Here is a 17,292-nt window from a genome sequence, read left to right as displayed (position 1 = left end):
ACTGGTATACTACCCTGGAAAAGAAGGAGATGAGAGCATCCCAGGGAGAGTAAGGACCAAAGCTTGAAATCCCCAAAATTGCTGGATCCGTGACCACTAGGAGACGTAAGGTGGTGGTGGTTGGTAATTACCTTCTGAGGGGTAGATAACGTCCATATGCAAACCAGATATGATGTCCCAGGAGGTACGCTGTCTGCCTGGTGCTGAAATCCAAGATGTTATGGAGAGTTTGCTGAGACTCATCAAGCCTCTTCAAGACTATTATCCGATGCTGCTCATCCATGTTGGCACTAATGAGTATACCAGGTACCCCTGTAAATGTATCAAAAGTAACTGTATTTCTGGGAGAGAAGATGAAGCAGTCAGGTATGCAGGTGGTATTCTTGTCCATCCTCCCTGTCGCAAGTAAAGTCCAGGGCAGAGAAGCTCACTTCTCGGAGATGAATGCGTGGCTATGTGGATGGTGTCGGAGAGAGTTTTGGCTTCCTGGACAATGTGATGATTTTCTAAGGGCTACTAAGCAGGGATGGTATGCATCTATCAAACTAGATGCATACCATACACATAGAAGAAGTGTCTTCGGCAGCAGGCTGGCTAATCTACTAAAGAGGGCTTTAAACCAGAAGCAATGGGGCAGGTGCTCAGAGCTCTGGGTGAGTATAAGCCCTCAGGTAAGTAAACCACTGTATACCTCTACACCAGTGGTCTCAAACTCAAACCCTTTGCGGGGCCACATTTTGGATTTGTAGGTACTTGGAGGGCCGCAGAAAAAAATAGTTAATGTCTTATTAAAGAAATCCAATATTTCTTCTCTTCTTTCAGCCTCCTGTATGCTTCCTCTCCTCCAGACCTCATTCTCTCCCCCAACTTTTTCTTTCTTTTTCTATGTCTGTCTTTCTCCGATTCCTTGTCCCATTTTTTGCTTTGTTTCTGGCTCCTTGTCCCCCCCTTCTTTCTTTTTTCCTTTTGGCTCCCTTCCCCCACTTCTTTCTTATTTCCTTCTGGCTCCCTGCCCCCCCTTCTTTATTTCTTCCTTCCTGCCCTCCCCCATGCCACCGCCACCGGGGAATAGGCTACTGCTGCTGCTGCCATCGGGAACAGGCCGAGATCTCCACGGGGCCGACCAACTCTCGCCGCCCGACGTCAATTCTAACGTCGGAAAGGACGTTCCGGGCAGCCAGGCAGCGATTGGCTAGCCAGAACATCCTCTCGACGTCAGAATTGAAGTCGGGCGGCGAGAGAAGCAGGGAGATCAAAGACACGGTGCCGGCCTGTTCCCCGATGGCAGCGGTGAGAAGGGAAGGGAAGCAGGTGAGCCGCACTCTAGGGAGAACAGTGGACCGCCCCCCCCCTTGGTACGCCACTGGAGCAGCAGCGTGTCTGTCCGGCTCATTTCATTCAAAGCCGCGGGTGGCGGCTCCTTGCGAGATCCGCGCCTGCGTCTGAAGCCTCTCTGATGTTGTGATGTCAGAGAGGCTTCCGATGCAGGAGTGAATAGTGCAAGGAGCCACCAACCCGCGGCTTTGAACGGAACGAACCGGCCAGACCCGCTGCTGCTCCAAAAGGAAAGGAATGATCCAGTCCAGACCGCGGGTCGCAAAAAAAACTTGGAGAGCCACATGTGGCCCGCAGGCCGCATGTTTGAGACCGCTGCTCTACACTAATGGTCTCAAACTCGCGGCACGGGGGCCACATGCGGCCTGCCAGATACTATTTTGAGGACCTCAGTATGTTACCATTGTTCTGGAACATTGTCTGCCTCACTGCTGTAACCTCACGCAAGCACTTTCCTGCATCTGTATGCAATTGTGAGGTAGAGTGGAGAGGACAATCGCGTACAGACACAGGAAAGCGCTTGTGTGAAGTTACAGCAGTGAGGCGGGCAACGTTCCAGAACGTAAGGAAACCATTGGAGGCAGTGCATCTTGTGCATGTGTACGTAATCTCGTGAACTCTTGCAAAATTTGGCACCTCTCCTTGCGGTGACTGCTTGATGTAAGATGGTGGTTGTATCCCGGTACGGGAGGAGGTGAGAGCTGAAGGCAGTTGCAGATGCAACCATCGGACACTTAAGGCACATGTTTTCCAGGCACAAGTCGGATATTGATTCTCCCCTCTACAAAAAAGCCTAGAGGACTACACCAAAATCTTGTCTCTTGCAGTTGATACTTTAGAATCTAAATCACAATTTTGCATGATTTAAAAACTCTTTATAGTTTATAAATCTTTCCTTAATTGCTTCTTATAATTTCAGCTATATACAGCTGAAAGCAGTGCAACATGCAGAAAGTGAAAAACTATCTAAATTTCACTTTCTGCATGTTGCACTGCTTTCAGCCGTGTATAGCTGAAATTATCAGAAGCAATTAAGGAAAGATTTATAAACTATAACGAGTTTTACCTCATTCTTTAATATGACATTAACTATTTTTTCTGTGGCCCTCCAAGTACCTACAAATCCAAAATATGGCCCTGCAAAGGGTTTGAGTTTGAGACCGCTGCTCTACACGGAATGGAAAAGGGGGCAATGTCTGGAAAGCAGTATATACTAATGTTTGAAGTATGGAAAACAGGATTCTGGATCTAGAAGCTGTGATTGAAGAAGATGAGTTGGATATAGTGTGATCACGTAGCCCCATGACTGGGATGTAGTTATACTGGGCTATAATCTGTTCAGGAAGAAAAGGAGGGGAAGTAGTTAAAGATCTTATTAAAGCCACACAATTGCAGGATCTGCAGGGCAAGGAAGAGGCAGGGCAGGATTCTTTGAGGGCCCCTAAGAACACAAGTACACTGGGCCCCCTATCCCTGCCCATGCCCCACCCATGCCTTGCCCCGCCCCCAAGAAAGAAACTAGTTAATCTAATCATGTATTTGGTATAACTTATGGGCAGACTGGATGGACCGATCAGGTCTTTATCTGCCATCATTTACTATGTTACTATATTAAACACGATGTCCCCATCCACCACCCCGTCTGCAGCCAGCGTTCCCTAGACAGGAGGATCACATACCTGCCTGCAGCTCCTGCCCTCCCTGGATCCCATGACACATTCCCTAGGCAGAGCCTCACTTACCTGCAGCTCGCCTCGATCTCCACTGCAAGATTCACTTTAAAATCTAGTGTTCCCCAGAGCAGCCCGCGAAACTGCACCCTGTGCAACTTCCAGCCACCGCCTCCTTCTTCTTCTCCTGTCCCGCTCGGCCGCCACCATCCCCTTCTTGCTGCTGCCACTCAATGGTATTACTATTTATTATTTTTAATTAGTAGCAGAGAGAGAGAGAGAGGGGAGACGCCGATGTCACAAGTGTGTCATTTTTTTTCCAAGGGAAGAAGCAAAACCTCAGCACAGTGGCGTACTCAGCATATGGGACACCCGGGGCCCATAATTTTTTTTGACCCCCCCTCCCCACATCTGTATGAAAAACATGATTTTTAGAAACAATCCACACGTCACACAAGAGTGTACCTAGAAAAACTGCAGTGACCAGTACAACATCAATACACCCATTGTAAAACTAAACAAGCCACACTTGTACAGATCAATCCTACAGAAAACCATGTCTTTTGAACACACAGAACACAGAAAACACCTTCGCTTAGTATGGAATATATAATCACAAACTAACCCCTCCTCTTTTTACAAAATTGTAGTGTGGTTTTTATCCTCGGGGGTAACAGCTCTGATGCTCATAGAATTCTGAGCGTTGGATCTGTTACTACCATGGCCAGCAGTAAAAAATGCTCTACGGCAGGGGTGTCCAACCTTTTGGTTTCCCTGGGCTGCATTGGAAGAAAAAATTTTGTCTGGGCCCGCACAAACACTAACGCTAGCTGATGAATAAAAAAAAAAGGCTGAGCAGGTCCTAAATTTGCAATTACTAATATAGAAGATGTATATATCGAATAATAAACCTTCATTAAAGGGACACTGTGGAGGGGAACCCAAAAAAGTAGTAATACTTACCCTGACTGAGTGATCCTCCACATGTTCCGCTGACAGCATAAGCCTGGTTCTCCCATTCACTTTAACAGCTACAGTGAGCCTCTTCAGAGGCGAGCCTCTGAAGAGCAGGGATGCTGAAGCAGCTGTCAGCTGCGCACATGGAGGATCGCTCAGTCAGGGTATTACTGCTTTTTGGAGTTCCTCTCCACAGTGTCTATTTAAAATTGTTTTTGATATTTTTAACTTTTTTTTTTAAGTAATGTCTCCTTTAAAAACAGATATAACATACATAACTGAAGTGCAAGTCAATTGGCAATTTCATGTTATTAAAAATTACCTTTCCTTCTCAGTCTGCAGCCATCCAAAATGTGGAAAATCAACCAACCATCTTTCTGTCTCTTTCCGTCTGTACATCTTAGCTCCAATGCCAGAAAATTTACTTGCTGCTTTTGGTTTTCCTTGAACTGGGAAGTTTTTAATTACACTGCTGTGTTGAGTGAATCACTTATCATTAATTGCACATAGCAGAGGTTCCAAAAATCAGATTCAGTCACTTCCATGACCCTTCCTAGCTCACTCATAATTTATTAAGATTTGAAGAGGGTGTGAGAGCTGAGTTTGGAGAGCCTTGGTGAACTTAACATCCTATAAAGAGCAAAACAGTTATTTATAATAAAAAAAAATCTCCTGCAGCTGATTGTGATTTGTGATGGGGCAGTTCTGCAGTTGAGGAGTAGATTTCTTTCAATGAGATATTCATTAACATGCTTAGGGTCAACATGATGATGGCTCCATGTTACTGAATATCTCATAGGCTGCTGTTATTTACAAATTTGTAAAAAAAAAAACCTTTATCTCACTGAAACAAATCTACCCTTCACCTGCAGAACTGCCCCATCACAAATCACACCTTGGCTGCCAATTCAGCACGAGGCAGAAAGAGGAATGTAAAGCAATATTTAAAAGTCAGGATACTGGTCCACTTTAAGAAGATTAGCCATTCTAAATGTAAAATTATTCTTGATTGCCCCTCACTCAGGCCCACATCACCGACCATACATGCACAGTACAGGCAGTCCCCGGGTTAGGAACGGGTTCCATTTTTTAAACCATTCTTAAGTTGAATTTGTATGTAACTCTGATCTTAGTATTCTTCCCACCTTCTCCACTTCGTTGAGGCCCCTCTTGCATTCCTTTCCATCCATCCTACTGTTCCCACCACATCCAACATTACTGCCTCTCATCTCTCTTTCCCATGTATCTTTACCTCACTCCTCTCCATATTCAATAATTCGGAAGAGGTAAAATGCAGACCTTACGGACCTTAACTTCATTTATTGACAGTTGAGATTTCAGATTTCATGTCTGTAGGTCCGCGTTTTAGCCCATCATTCCACCGCTGTAAATCTGTACTGATAGTCTTAATAATAATTAATTTGAGGACACACTTCAGCTAAGGGAGGTCTGCCTTTTACCCCAGAGCTACAGCCAGAAAATGTATTTCTGCTTGGTTTAAGCCAGTCACCTCCGTCCTCTCTGAGCACACTACCCGGACCCTTATCCAAGCTCTCATAACCTCACGCTTAGATTACTGCAGCCTATGCCTAACTGGTATCCCTCAGTGTCACCTCTCCCCTTTGCAATTTATGCAAAACTCTGCTGCATGTCTCATCTTCTACCAACCTCGCTATGCTCATGTCACCCTTCTTCTTAAGTCACTTCAATGGCACCCTATCTGTCATCACATACAGTTCAAGATCTTATTGCTGACCTACAAGTGTGTTCATTCTGCTGCCCCTCAATATCTCTCCTCACTTCTCTCACCTTATACACCTCTCAGTAAACTCCATTCCTTAGTTAAGTCACTCTTAGTGTTACCCTTCTCCTCCAATGCCAATTCCAGACTTTCATTCCTTTCATCTAGCTGCCCCCTATGTCAAGCCCCTACCCTTCCCTTGTTTAAAAGCAGACTGAAACCCCACCTTTTTGATATAGCTTTCAATCCTTAACCCTACTCCTCTGCCCTCCAACCTAGCCAACTGATTAACCTTCCCCTTGACTGTATCCATGAAATCCTGTTTGTCTGTCTTGCCTGTTTAGATTGTAAGCTCTTTTGAGCAGGGACTGTTTTCTTACTCTTTGTGACTCTGTGCAGCGCTGTGTGCATCTGGTAGCGCTATAGAAATATTTACTAGTAGTAGTAGTTCTTGAACACAGATCAGCAGGGCCCAAGACAGCTACCCTAACCTGCAGGCTACTTTGGTAGCTTGAGGTCCGTGAGGGCCGTGTTTTACCCCTTCCCCCAATAATTCTCTCTCCCTCCCTATGCCCAACAATTCTCCTCTTTCTTCATCTCCACACCATCTCTTTTTCCCTCTCTGATACCCAATTCTGAATTTCTATTCCCTCACTCCCTCCATTCTTCCATCTTATGACCATGCTCCCCTACCTCCTTCCCTTCATTCTATGTCCCAAGTTCATGCCCCCTCCCTCCCTCCGGCGAGTATTTACCTTCTGGCTAGCTCCCTTGATGCAATAATTTTTCTGGTCAAAGCTGCAGGCGGTGGTTGCTGGATCCTCACGCGATCGGCGGCTTCCTTCTGTGTCTCAGCAAGTGGTTTATTTTATGGCCATCAGCGATCCGCGCCTGAACTAGAAGCGTTCCCTTCCTTCTTTGCCTCCCTACTGTTTACTTTATGGCCTGCTCCCTTGCTGCAGTCCTCCGCGTGCGTCGTCAGCTCAAGCAATTCGCGGTTGCTTCAAAAAGCCTTCTCACATTCCCTTACTTCTCCCTTACTTCTTTGTCTCCCGGCGAGTGTTATTTTAAGGTCGGTTTCCTTGATGCAGTCGGCGTCGGCTCTTGGCGCGTGATTCACGGCTGCTTCCAAAGCCTTCTCTCTGACGTTGTGACATCAGAGGAACACTTCTGACACAGCCGTAGATCGTGCACGAGTAGTCAAAGCCGCACGCAGAGGATTGCAGCAAGGAAGCAGACCTTAAAATAACACTCACCGGGAGACAAAGAAGTAAGGGAGAGGTAAAGGAATGTGAGAAGGCATTTTTATGTTCAAATCTATTTTATTAAGCAAAAGTAACACAACAGTAAGAACAACCATGGTATGCATTTTCATCAACAATCGCGGAGGACTGGACTCTTATGTCCTCCCCGGACCCACCACACCCCTACCCCACAGCAGAGAATCCCCCACCCCCCACCCTCTCTTTCCCATCCCCCCACAGATACAGAAACAGAAACTCGTAGGCAGGGATCAGCAAAGACACTTAGAAGCACAGAGTCAGAGGTGAAGTCTATTCAAAACACGGCTACGACTCTCAGGAGTCAAAATGTTCAAATACGGAGTCCAAGTGTGAACAAAGTCTCTGCTCCGGCGTCGAGAAGAACAGGCCAAACGGGCCTCCCAACCCAGCAGTTCATGAAGGCGATTCCTCCAATACCAAAAAGAAGGTGGTTCAGAAGAAAGCCAGCAACACAAGATACATTTCTTCCCCAAAATAAAACATTTACTAAGAAATAACTTTTCATAAGAAGTGTACATATTCAAGAAAGAGAAATGGGCAAACAGCATAGACTGCACTGAGACTGGCACAGGGGTCTGCAACAAGCCCTGTAAGAAGGAGGCCAGCTCCGTCTAGAATACCTGAATCCCCTCACAACTCCAAATACCATGAAAGTAAGAGTTTACCTCCACCGAACAGCGGATGCATAATTGAGTATCAATACAACCCATATGGTACGCCTGACTCTGGGAAGCATAGGCCCTCAGCACAGTGCGAAAATGACATTCAGGTAAGTCAGCACTATGGACCAAGCCCGCAGTGCGTCTCAGGGTAGATAACAAAAAGTTTTCCCCCCCAAATCCCTACCCAGGTCCCGCCGCCAGGCCTCCAAAATACCAGGGAAAACCCTCGGCGGGCAAAGATCCAGGATCCGGCCATGCAAAACAGAGATAGAGACCCTGGAATCAGGATCTGCAGTCAAAAAAGTACAGAGTCCCCCGGAGGGAGGCTACATAGTGACTGAGTTGACAATAAGCAAAAGGAAGTCCAATCTCAGGGACCCCCCTCTCCGCCAAGTCAGCACAAGATAAGAGAGACCCATCATCCCGCAGAACATGCCGCAACTGTTCCACCCCCCGAGCCCTCCACCGACCAAACACGGAAGGTCCAACTCCCGGAGGGAAAGCTAAATTCCCCACCAACGGGAGGAGTACACTAGTAAGAGAGTCCTGATTCCACAACCGAAGGATTTGATGCCACACTGTCCACAAGGACCGAAACAAAATACTACTCTTACAGGGTCGCGGCAGTGTAGATAACGGGGCATGGAGGAGAGTGAGAAGGCATTTTAAAGCAGCCGCGAATCGATCGCGAGGATCTGGGCAGAAAACTAAATACCTGCTGGAAGGAGGCACAGGAGGGAGGGAGGAAGAAGCTTGGGTTACACAAAACTCCTTGCGGGGCCGCATGCGCCCATGGGCCGTGGGTTGGATACCCCTGCTCTACGGTTTTGCAAAAGTGGGGATAAAATAGAAATACGTAGACAAAGGCTAAAATGAACCACCTGCAAAAAATGCACCACCACAGAAACAGTGATGCATCTCCCCTAAAGCAAAACACTTTTTCTACCGCGTCTTCTCAGGTTTCTGCATTCTTCATCTTCTTGTCACTCTCTTCATTTCATCCACTGTCTACCCTCTTTCTGCCCCTTCTATATGGCATCTTCTCTCCCCTTATGGCATCTCCCCTTATAGCCACACCCACACCTCCAAATCTTTTAGAATGAATTACAAAGCAACTGAATTTCGAATGAACAACAAAGTTGGAAAAAATCAGTACAGTTTTTAGGTCAAGGCAGGAGAGTTGTTAATGGAGCAGGTAGGAGAGTAGCAAAGCAAGAGAGTAGCAAGGGAAAAGAGGGAGGAAGTAGAGAGAGAAATAAGAGGTCAATGTAGAAAGGAACCACAAAGCAGCTCAATGTATACATCAACCACAAAGCAGCTCAATGTACACATCAACCACAAAGCAGCTCAATGTACACAATAACCACAAAGCACCTAAATGTACACAAGAACCAGAAAACACCTAAAATGTACATCTGAACCACAAAAAAACCTAAATATACAACTTTAACCACAAAGAAAGCTAAATCTACACATGATCTACAAAGCAGCTAAATGTACACATGAACTACAAAGCAGCTAAATGTACACATGAACCACAAAGCAGCTAGAGAGAAATAAGGAAAATACGCATTGACTTTGTTGTACATTAGAAATTTAGCTGTTGTGGCCTCCTCATTACCCCTTATAGCCACACCCACACCTCCAAATCTTTTAGAATGACCTACAAAGCAACAAAATTTCGAATGAACAACAAAGTTGGAAAATATCAGTAGTTTTTAGGCCAGGGCAGGAGAATTATTAATAGAGTAGGTAGGAGAGTAGGAAGGCAAGAGAGTAGCAAGGCAAGAGAGCGAGGAGGTAGAGAGAGAAATAAGAGGTCAAAGTAGAAAGGAACCACAAAGCAGCTCAATGTATACATCAACCACAAAGCAGCTCAATGTACATAATAACCACAAAGCACCTAAACGTACACATCACCACAAAGCACCTAAACGTACACAAGAACCAGAAAACACCTAAAATGTACATCTGAACCACAAAAAAACCTAAATATACAACTTTAACCACAAAGAAAGCTAAATCTACACATGATCTACAAAGCAGCTAAATGTACACATGAACTACAAAGCAGCTAAATGTACACATGAACCACAAAGCAGCTAGAGAGAAATAAGGAAAATACGCATTGACTTTGTTGTACATTAGAAATTTAGCTGTTGTGGCCTCCTCATCTCCCCTTATAAGCCACACCCATGCCTCCGAACACTTTTAGAATGAACTACAAAGCAACTCAATTTACGATGAACTACCAAGTAAGTGCAGGTATTATGCCAGCGCAGGAGAATTGTTAATGGGGTAAGCTTACAGGCAGAAGAGTAAGAAGACAAGAGAGGGAGGAGGTAGAGAGAGAAATAAGGAAAATAAGCATTGACTTGGTAGTACATTATAAATTTAGCTGTTGTGGCCTCCTCATCACCCCTTATAGCCACACCCACACCTCCAAATCTTTTAGAATGAACTACAAAGCAACAAAATTTCGAATGAACAACAAAGTTGGAAAATATCAGTACAGTTTTTAGGCCAGGGCAGGAGAATTATTAATAGAGTAGGTAGGAGAGTAGGAAGGCAAGAGAGTAGCAAGGCAAGAGAGCGAGGAGGTAGAGAGAGAAATAAGAGGTCAAAGTAGAGAGGAACCACAAAGCAGCTCAATGTATACATCAACCACAAAGCAGCTCAATGTACACAATAACCACAAAGCACCTAAACGTACACATCAACCACAAAGCACTTAAACGTACACAAGAACCAGAAAACACCTAAAATGTACATCTGAACCACAAAAAAACCTAAATTACAACTTTAACCACAAAGAAAGCTAAATCTACACATGATCTACAAAGCAGCTAAATGTACACATAGAACATAGAAACATAGAAATAGACGGCAGATAAGGGCCACAGCCCATCTAGTCTGCCCACCCTAATGACCCTCCCCTACCTTTCTCTGTGAATAGATCCCACGTGTCTATCCCATTTGGCCTTAAAATCAGGCACGCTGCTGGCCTCAATCACCTGTAGTGGAAGACTGTTCCAGCGATCAACCACTCTTTCAGTGAAAAAGAATTTCCTGGTGTCACCTCGTAGTTTCCCGCCCCTGATTTTCAACGGATGCCCTCTTGTTGTCGTGGGACCCTTGAAAAAGAAGATATCTTCCTCCGCCTCGATGCGGCCCGTAAGATACTTGAACGTCTCGATCATGTCTCCCCTCTCTCTGCGCTCCTCGAGCGAGTATAGCTGTAATTTGTCAAGCCGTTCTTCATATGGAAGATCCTTGAGTCCCGAGACCATCCGGGTGGCCATTCTCTGCACCGACTCCAGTCTCAGCACATCCTTGCGATAATGTGGCCTCCAAAATTGCACACAGTATTCCAGGTGGGGCCTCACCATGGATCTATACAATGGCATAATGACTTCCCTCTTACGGCTGACGAAACCCCTTCGTATGCAACCCATTATTTGTCTTGCCTTGGATGAAGCCTGCTCCACTTGATTGGCAGACTTCATGTCCTCACTGACGATCACCCCCAAGTCTCGTTCTGCTACCGTTTTTGCTAGGATCTCGCCATTAAGGGTATAAGACTTGCATGGATTTTGGCTGCCCAGGTGCATAATTTTGCATTTTTTGGCATTGAAGTTGAGTTGCCATGTCCTAGACCAGCGCTCCAGCAGGAGTAGGTCGTGCATCATGTTGTCGGGCACTGAATCTTTGTCTGTTGTGCATTTGCCCACTACATTACTTAGTTTGGCGTCATCGGCGAATAATGTTATTTTACCTCGAAGCCCTTCTGCCAAGTCCCTTATAAAGATGTTGAATAGGATTGGGCCCAAGACTGAGCCCTGTGGCACTCCACTGATCACCTCCGTCATTTCGGAGGGGGTGCCATTCACCACCACCCTTTGAAGCCTACCTCCAAGCCAGTTCCCAACCCATTGCGTCAATGTGTCACCTAATCCTATAGAACTCATCTTGCCCAGCAACCTGCGGTGTGGTACGCTATCGAATGCTTTGCTAAAGTCCAGGTACACGATGTCCAGGGACTCCCCAATATCCAGCTTCTCCGTCACCCAATCAAAGAAGCTGATCAGGTTGGATTGGCATGATCTCCCCTTAGTAAATCCATGTTGTCGGGGATCCCGTAGATTCTTTTCATCCAGGATTTTATCCAATTGGTGTTTGATTAGAGTTTCCATTAGTTTGCTCACTATCGATGTTAGACTCACTGGTCTGTAGTTTTCTGTCTCCATCTTTGAGCCTTTCTTGTGGAGTGGAATGACGTTAGCCGTCCTCCAGTCCAACGGGACGCTGCCTGTACTAAGGGAGAGGTTGAAGAACTACAAAGCAGCTAAATGTACACATGAACTACAAAGCAGCTAAATGTACACATGAACCACAAAGCAGCTAGAGAGAAATAAGGAAAATACGCATTGACTTTGTTGTACATTAGAAATTTAGCTGTTGTGGCCTCCTCATCTCCCCTTATAAGCCACACCCATGCCTCCGAACACTTTTAGAATGAACTACAAAGCAACTCAATTTACGATGAACTACCAAGTAAGTGCAGGTATTATGCCAGCGCAGGAGAATTGTTAATGGGGTAAGCTTACAGGCAGAAGAGTAAGAAGACAAGAGAGGGAGGAGGTAGAGAGAGAAATAAGGAAAACAAGCATTGACTTGGTAGTACATTATAAATTTAGCTGTTGTGGCCTCCTCATCACCCCTTATAGCCACACCCACACCTCCAAATCTTTTAGAATGAACTACAAAGCAACAAAATTTCGAATGAACAACAAAGTTGGAAAATATCAGTACAGTTTTTAGGCCAGGGCAGGAGAATTATTAATAGAGTAGGTAGGAGAGTAGGAAGGCAAGAGAGTAGCAAGGCAAGAGAGCGAGGAGGTAGAGAGAGAAATAAGAGGTCAAAGTAGAAAGGAACCACAAAGCAGCTCAATGTATACATCAACCACAAAGCAGCTCAATGTACACAATAACCACAAAGCACCTAAACGTACACATCAACCACAAAGCACCTAAACGTACACAAGAACCAGAAAACACCTAAAATGTACATCTGAACCACAAAAAAACCTAAATATACAACTTTAACCACAAAGAAAGCTAAATCTACACATGATCTACAAAGCAGCTAAATGTACACATGAACTACAAAGCAGCTAAATGTACACATGAACCACAAAGCAGCTAGAGAGAAATAAGGAAAATACGCATTGACTTTGTTGTACATTAGAAATTTAGCTGTTGTGGCCTCCTCATCTCCCCTTATAAGCCACACCCATGCCTCCGAACACTTTTAGAATGAACTACAAAGCAACTCAATTTACGATGAACTACCAAGTAAGTGCAGGTATTATGCCAGCGCAGGAGAATTGTTAATGGGGTAAGCTTACAGGCAGAAGAGTAAGAAGACAAGAGAGGGAGGAGGTAGAGAGAGAAATAAGGAAAACAAGCATTGACTTGGTAGTACATTATAAATTTAGCTGTTGTGGCCTCCTCATCACCCCTTATAGCCACACCCACACCTCCAAATCTTTTAGAATGAACTACAAAGCAACAAAATTTCGAATGAACAACAAAGTTGGAAAATATCAGTACAGTTTTTAGGCCAGGGCAGGAGAATTATTAATAGAGTAGGTAGGAGAGTAGGAAGGCAAGAGAGTAGCAAGGCAAGAGAGCGAGGAGGTAGAGAGAGAAATAAGAGGTCAAAGTAGAAAGGAACCACAAAGCAGCTCAATGTATACATCAACCACAAAGCAGCTCAATGTACACAATAACCACAAAGCACCTAAACGTACACATCAACCACAAAGCACCTAAACGTACACAAGAACCAGAAAACACCTAAAATGTACATCTGAACCACAAAAAAACCTAAATATACAACTTTAACCACAAAGAAAGCTAAATCTACACATGATCTACAAAGCAGCTAAATGTACACATGAACTACAAAGCAGCTAAATGTACACATGAACCACAAAGCAGCTAGAGAGAAATAAGGAAAATACGCATTGACTTTGTTGTACATTAGAAATTTAGCTGTTGTGGCCTCCTCATCTCCCCTTATAAGCCACACCCATGCCTCCGAACACTTTTAGAATGAACTACAAAGCAACTCAATTTACGATGAACTACCAAGTAAGTGCAGGTATTATGCCAGCGCAGGAGAATTGTTAATGGGGTAAGCTTACAGGCAGAAGAGTAAGAAGACAAGAGAGGGAGGAGGTAGAGAGAGAAATAAGGAAAACAAGCATTGACTTGGTAGTACATTATAAATTTAGCTGTTGTGGCCTCCTCATCACCCCTTATAGCCACACCCACACCTCCAAATCTTTTAGAATGAACTACAAAGCAACAAAATTTCGAATGAACAACAAAGTTGGAAAATATCAGTACAGTTTTTAGGCCAGGGCAGGAGAATTATTAATAGAGTAGGTAGGAGAGTAGGAAGGCAAGAGAGTAGCAAGGCAAGAGAGCGAGGAGGTAGAGAGAGAAATAAGAGGTCAAAGTAGAAAGGAACCACAAAGCAGCTCAATGTATACATCAACCACAAAGCAGCTCAATGTACACAATAACCACAAAGCACCTAAACGTACACATCAACCACAAAGCACCTAAACGTACACAAGAACCAGAAAACACCTAAAATGTACATCTGAACCACAAAAAAACCTAAATATACAACTTTAACCACAAAGAAAGCTAAATCTACACATGATCTACAAAGCAGCTAAATGTACACATGAACTACAAAGCAGCTAAATGTACACATGAACCACAAAGCAGCTAGAGAGAAATAAGGAAAATACGCATTGACTTTGTTGTACATTAGAAATTTAGCTGTTGTGGCCTCCTCATCTCCCCTTATAAGCCACACCCATGCCTCCGAACACTTTTAGAATGAACTACAAAGCAACTCAATTTACGATGAACTACCAAGTAAGTGCAGGTATTATGCCAGCGCAGGAGAATTGTTAATGGGGTAAGCTTACAGGCAGAAGAGTAAGAAGACAAGAGAGGGAGGAGGTAGAGAGAGAAATAAGGAAAACAAGCATTGACTTGGTAGTACATTATAAATTTAGCTGTTGTGGCCTCCTCATCACCCCTTATAGCCACACCCACACCTCCAAATCTTTTAGAATGAACTACAAAGCAACAAAATTTCGAATGAACAACAAAGTTGGAAAATATCAGTACAGTTTTTAGGCCAGGGCAGGAGAATTATTAATAGAGTAGGTAGGAGAGTAGGAAGGCAAGAGAGTAGCAAGGCAAGAGAGCGAGGAGGTAGAGAGAGAAATAAGAGGTCAAAGTAGAAAGAAACCACAAAGCAGCTCAATGTACACATCAACCACAAAGCAGCTCAATGTACACAATAACCACAAAGCACCTAAACGTACACATCAACCACAAAGCACCTAAACGTACACAAGAACCAGAAAACACCTAAAATGTACATCTGAACCACAAAAAAACCTAAATATACAACTTTAACCACAAAGAAAGCTAAATCTACACATGATCTACAAAGCAGCTAAATGTACACATGAACTACAAAGCAGCTAAATGTACACATGAACCACAAAGCAGCTAGAGAGAAATAAGGAAAATACGCATTGACTTTGTTGTACATTAGAAATTTAGCTGTTGTGGCCTCCTCATCTCCCCTTATAAGCCACACCCATGCCTCCGAACACTTTTAGAATGAACTACAAAGCAACTCAATTTACGATGAACTACCAAGTAAGTGCAGGTATTATGCCAGCGCAGGAGAATTGTTAATGGGGTAAGCTTACAGGCAGAAGAGTAAGAAGACAAGAGAGGGAGGAGGTAGAGAGAGAAATAAGGAAAACAAGCATTGACTTGGTAGTACATTATAAATTTAGCTGTTGTGGCCTCCTCATCACCCCTTATAGCCACACCCACACCTCCAAATCTTTTAGAATGAACTACAAAGCAACAAAATTTCGAATGAACAACAAAGTTGGAAAATATCAGTACAGTTTTTAGGCCAGGGCAGGAGAATTATTAATAGAGTAGGTAGGAGAGTAGGAAGGCAAGAGAGTAGCAAGGCAAGAGAGCGAGGAGGTAGAGAGAGAAATAAGAGGTCAAAGTAGAAAGGAACCACAAAGCAGCTCAATGTATACATCAACCACAAAGCAGCTCAATGTACACAATAACCACAAAGCACCTAAACGTACACATCAACCACAAAGCACCTAAACGTACACAAGAACCAGAAAACACCTAAAATGTACATCTGAACCACAAAAAAACCTAAATATACAACTTTAACCACAAAGAAAGCTAAATCTACACATGATCTACAAAGCAGCTAAAGGTACACATGAACTACAAAGCAGCTAAATGTACACATGAACCACAAAGCAGCTAGAGAGAAATAAGGAAAATACGCATTGACTTTGTTGTACATTAGAAATTTAGCTGTTGTGGCCTCCTCATCTCCCCTTATAAGCCACACCCATGCCTCCGAACACTTTTAGAATGAACTACAAAGCAACTCAATTTACGATGAACTACCAAGTAAGTGCAGGTATTATGCCAGCGCAGGAGAATTGTTAATGGGGTAAGCTTACAGGCAGAAGAGTAAGAAGACAAGAGAGGGAGGAGGTAGAGAGAGAAATAAGGAAAACAAGCATTGACTTGGTAGTACATTATAAATTTAGCTGTTGTGGCCTCCTCATCACCCCTTATAGCCACACCCACACCTCCAAATCTTTTAGAATGAACTACAAAGCAACAAAATTTCGAATGAACAACAAAGTTGGAAAATATCAGTACAGTTTTTAGGCCAGGGCAGGAGAATTATTAATAGAGTAGGTAGGAGAGTAGGAAGGCAAGAGAGTAGCAAGGCAAGAGAGCGAGGAGGTAGAGAGAGAAATAAGAGGTCAAAGTAGAAAGGAACCACAAAGCAGCTCAATGTATACATCAACCACAAAGCAGCTCAATGTACACAATAACCACAAAGCACCTAAACGTACACATCAACCACAAAGCACCTAAACGTACACAAGAACCAGAAAACACCTAAAATGTACATCTGAACCACAAAAAAACCTAAATATACAACTTTAACCACAAAGAAAGCTAAATCTACACATGATCTACAAAGCAGCTAAATGTACACATGAACTACAAAGCAGCTAAATGTACACATGAACCACAAAGCAGCTAGAGAGAAATAAGGAAAATACGCATTGACTTTGTTGTACATTAGAAATTTAGCTGTTGTGGCCTCCTCATCTCCCCTTATAAGCCACACCCATGCCTCCGAACACTTTTAGAATGAACTACAAAGCAACTCAATTTACGATGAACTACCAAGTAAGTGCAGGTATTATGCCAGCGCAGGAGAATTGTTAATGGGGTAAGCTTACAGGCAGAAGAGTAAGAAGACAAGAGAGGGAGGAGGTAGAGAGAGAAATAAGGAAAACAAGCATTGACTTGGTAGTACATTATAAATTTAGCTGTTGTGGCCTCCTCATCACCCCTTATAGCCACACCCACACCTCCAAATCTTTTAGAATGAACTACAAAGCAACAAAATTTCGAATGAACAACAAAGTTGGAAAATATCAGTACAGTTTTTAGGCCAGGGCAGGAGAATT

The sequence above is a fragment of the Geotrypetes seraphini genome, chromosome 3, assembly GCF_902459505.1.
Source record: "Geotrypetes seraphini chromosome 3, aGeoSer1.1, whole genome shotgun sequence".
Lineage (NCBI taxonomy): Eukaryota > Metazoa > Chordata > Amphibia > Gymnophiona > Dermophiidae > Geotrypetes > Geotrypetes seraphini.
This window is presented reverse-complemented; position numbering follows the sequence as displayed.